This window comes from Arachis ipaensis, chromosome B03, assembly GCF_000816755.2.
Source record: "Arachis ipaensis cultivar K30076 chromosome B03, Araip1.1, whole genome shotgun sequence".
In the NCBI taxonomy this organism is placed as follows: domain Eukaryota; kingdom Viridiplantae; phylum Streptophyta; class Magnoliopsida; order Fabales; family Fabaceae; genus Arachis; species Arachis ipaensis.
Window position 1 is genome coordinate 118,230,138 of NC_029787.2, and position 4,961 is coordinate 118,235,098.

Below are 4,961 nucleotides of genomic sequence, written 5' to 3' on the forward strand. Positions count from 1 at the left end.
TTCTTGTTTTCTGAATGAATGCTTGAACAGTGCATATGTCTTTTGAAGTTGTTGTTTAAGAATGTTAAATATGTTGGCTCTTGAAAGAATGATGACTAGGAGACATGTTATTTGATAATCTGAAAAATCATAAAAATGATTCTTGAAGCAAGAAAAAGCAGCAAAGAACAAAGCTTGCAGAAAAAAAAAGGGCGAAAAAAATAGAAAAAAAATATAGAAAGAAAAAGCAAGCAGAAAAAGCCAAAGCTCTTAAAACCAAGAGGCAAGAGCAAAAAGCCAATAACCCTTAAAACCAAAAGGCAAGGGCAAATAAAAAGGATCCCAAGGCTTTGAGCATCAGTGGATAGGAGGGCCTAAGGGAATAAAATCCCGGTCTAAGCGGCTGAACCAAGCTGTCCATAACCATGTGCTTGTGGCGTGTAGGTGTCAAGTGAAAACTTGAGACTGAGCGGTTAAAGTCAAGGTCCAAAGAAAAAAAAGAGTGTGCTTAAGAACCCTGGACACCTCTAATTGGGGACTTTAGCAAAGCTGAGTCACAATCTGAAAAGGTTCACCCAATTATGCTCTGGACTTTACTATGAGTTTGTGTGTTTTTCTGTGATTTCAGGTATTTTCTGGCTGAAATTGAGGGACTTGAGCAGAAATCAGATTCAGAGGTTGAAGAAGGACTGCTGATGCTGTTGGATTCTGACCTCCCTGCACTCAAAGTGGATTTTCTGGAGCTACAAAACTCAAAATGGCGCGCTTCCAATTGCATTGGAAAGTAGACATCTAGGGCTTTCCAAAAATATATAATATTCCATACTTTGGCCAAGAATAGATGACGCAAACTGGCGTTCAACGCCAGCTCTCTGCCCAATTCTGGCGTCCAGCGCCAGAAAAAGATCCAAAACCAGAGTTGAACGCCAGAAATGGATCAAAACCTGGCGTTCAACTCCACAAATGGCCTCTGCACGTGGAAAGTTAAAGCTCAGCCCAAGCACACACCAAGTGGGCCCCGGAAGTGAATTTATGCATCAATTACTTACTCATGTAAACCCTAGTGACTAGTTTATTATAAATAGGACCTTTTACTATTGTATTAGACATCTTTGAACGCATTGTTCTTAGACCATGGGGGCTGGCCATCTCGGCCATGCCTGGACTTTCACTTATGTAATTTTAACGGTAGAGTTTCTACACTCCATAGATTAAGGTGTGGAGCTCTGCTGTTCCTCAAAGATTAATGCAAAGTACTACTGTTTTCTATTCAATTCATCTTATTTCGCTTCTAAGATATTCATTCGTACTTCAATGAAGTATTTCTATCCCTATTTTATTATATTAAATTCGAAAACACCATTATCAATTTATATCCGCCTAACTGAGATTTGCAAGGTAACCATAGCTTGCTTCATACCAACAATCTCCGTGGAATTCGACCCTTACTCACGTAAGGTATTACTTGGATGACCCAGTGCACTTGCTGGTCAGTTACACGGAGTTGTGAACCATGGTCTTGGCATCATGTTTTTGGCGCCATTTCCAGGGAAAGAAAGAGCAATGAATTTTACATAATTAAAGTGTAATCACGATTCCGCGTACCACCTATTTTTATTGTTCATCTTCTGATACCCACCATTTCTTATGGCTAAAACTTCAAATCCAGATAAGCAATCTTCTTCTCCTTCCTCCTCCATGGATAAAACTTTTATCAATATTGCTACAAACACCACTAGCCCATATTGTATATATCCAAGTGAGAATCCCCCTTCTATCCTTGTGTTTCCAATTCTAACTGGGAATAACTACCATTCTTTGAGCCGTTCTTTTTCAATGATTGTCATATCTAAGAACAAAATTGTTTTTCTTACTGGTTCTATTCCTCTCCCATCTCCGGATGAGTCCCTGATTTCAATTTGAAAAAGATGCAACAACCTTGTTTTTTCATGGCTCTTTCACTCCTTGTCTCCCTTAATCACCCATAGTGTCATTTACTTATCTTCTCTCTCCACCGTCTGGTTAGATCTTAGGTAACACTTCTCATAGTCTGATCTCTTTAAAATTACAGAACTTCAAGAAGAAGTCTACGCTTTGAAACAGAAAACTCTTTTAGCCCCTGAGTTTTATACATCTTTAAAGTCTCTTTAAAAAGAATTGGAGAACTCAAAAGCTCTACCTGCTTGTACTTGTCTAGCCAAAACACACAGATTCCAATATTTTATCATCAGGTTTCTTAAGGGCCTTGATGAGTGTTTTTCAGTGATTTGCTCTCAAATCCTTCTATTCGATCCTCTTTCTCTCGTCAACAGAGTCTTTGCCCTTGTCATTCAGCATGAACGACAACTGCAGTTGGCCTCGGGACTACTCAACGAGCAGCTCACACTCACCGCTGTCGTCGATACTTGTCGTGCCTCCATGGGACGTGGCCGAAGCTCTCCTTCCTCTAGTTTGAGTTGTGGCAGTATCTCCTACTCCAAAATATGCACTCATTGTGGCCAAACTGGACACACAGTAGAGGTATGTTATGAAAAGCATAGCTACCCATCTGGAGTCTGGACATCTGCGCTTTCCTGGTCGTCCTCGTCAACTTGGTAGCAGCAGTGGCTTCATCAACAATGTAATCTTTACACCATTCTCCCTCTTCCGTGCCCTAGTGAATGAAGAAAGGACACCGATAAAGTCTTCAACAGAATCACAATTGGGCCTCACTCCAGCCCAGCATAGCTTCCTCTTAGTTCTTCTTAAATGGGTTGAGACTCAAGACTTAGCTTGCAATGGTAACTCTAAAGTTTTCACTTCTTTTTAAATTGGACTTCTTCTTAGCCTAAGTTTGAATACACACTTACTTTGTTCTTCATATTACTTTTCTGTTTTGAATAATGCTTCATCTAATTTCAATTTTAATGATGCTTGAGTCATTGACTCAGGATCTACGGATCATTTTACTTCCAATTTATCATGGTTTTCATCATATTATTCTATTAAACCCATCATTGTTTACATGCCTAATGGTTCACATGTTATTGCTCATTACACAGGGGTGGTCAAATTTTATTCTTCATTAATTATTCACTATGTTAGCAATGAGCAAACTCTAGATAATGGTCCATCTTTTACATTTCACAAAATAAACTCCATACAAACTTCACTTATCACATCTAATTTGTGGCATTTTCGCTTAGGACATATTTCTGGACAATGACTTAATATTTTACACAAGCAGTTTCCTTTTATTTTCTCACACCATATAAAAACTTGTGGTGTATATTATATTTCAAAGTAAAAAAACATTGCCATTTTCTTAAAATTTTAATAGAGCTAATACTATTTTTGAGTTATTGTATTTAGACATATGAGTCCTTTCAGACAAAACACAATACCCAATTACAAGTATTTTTTTAACCATTATGGATGATTTTAGTTGTTCCACTTGGGTAATTTTGCTAAAAACAAAAAGTGAATTTTCACAGCATGTTAAAAATTTTATTGCCTTGGTTGAAACAGAATTTAATTCAAAAGTCAAAAGCATAGTTCAGATAATGGTCTAAAATTTATCTTACATGATTTCTTTTCTTTTAGAAGTATAATTCACCAACTTAGTTGTATTGAGATTCCCCAACAAAATAGATGAGTCGAATGTAAACATTAACATATCTTGAATGTTTCTATAACCCTTATGTTTCAATCGAATTTTCATTTTTTATTTTTTGGTCATATGCCATTAATCATATATTTTATTTAATAAATAGGGTATCTTTTTTAATTTTAAATTCCAAAACATTCTATAAAATTTTATTTAATAAAATCCCAAATTAGGAAGAAATCAAAGTTTTTAGTTGTTTATGTTTTGTATCTACTTTAATTTCACAACATTCCAAATTTGATCTAAGAGCTTCTAAAGCTGTTTTTTTATATTCAAAACTGGAATAAAAGATTTTATTGTCTATTCATTAGATGATAAAAATATTAAGGTGTCCAAAAATATTATTTTCTATGAACATATTTTTCTTTCACAAAAATAAGCCATATCCCATATCAGCCCAATAACCCACATGTACCCACAAATTTTTTGCCTAACCATTCCAACATTCAACACCCTCATTTTAATAATTAAAGGCCACACTTCACACTCCACATCATTACCCGTCGGGCCTCCCTCCCTCCCAACTAACCCAAACCCATCTCCACCATCTTACCCAATTGTCTCTTCAACCCCAACATCCTCTCACTCTTCAACCCCATCCTCTACATCCACCGAGTCTTCATCATCTTCAACACCACCTTCCACAACATCATCACCGTCTACCTTTATCCCCACTCTTTCAACACCTCCAACAATCACCATAATACCTCCACCACCTCGACGAAGTCTTCGTCAATCTCATCTCCCACCACATCTATCAGACTATATATGCTCCTCTCTCACCTTCTCAAATCCATCTTCTTCAAAGTGTCGCTACCCACCTTCTTCTGTCCTCTCAATTTTTTCTCTCTTTATTTCATAAAAATTTTATTTTATCATCGCACTTTAATGTTGAACCTAGGTCGTTCAAGGAAGCCAATACAAATCCACACTAGCGTGATGCTATGAGGGCAAAACTAGCGGCACTAAAGTTGAACCAAACGTGATTTCTTGTTGAATGCCCTTCTCATGTGAAGCCAATTAGCTGTAAATGAGTTTATCGGATCAAGCAATGTCCAGATGGATCCATTGAATGCGACAAAGCTATATTAGTAGCAAAAGGTTTGTTCAGACTGAATGAGTGAATTTTCTTGAAACATTTTCTCCTGTTGTGAAGCCAGGAACAATTAGAATAGTGCTAGCCTTAGCTTCTATTAAACACTGGCCTATTCAAAAGGTTGATGTGAATAATGCTTTTTCCATAGTAATCTAACCAAAGACGTGTATATGTCTCTGACACCGGTTCTGAATTCGATTCATCCCAATCAATGTTACAAAAATTCATATATGGCCTACG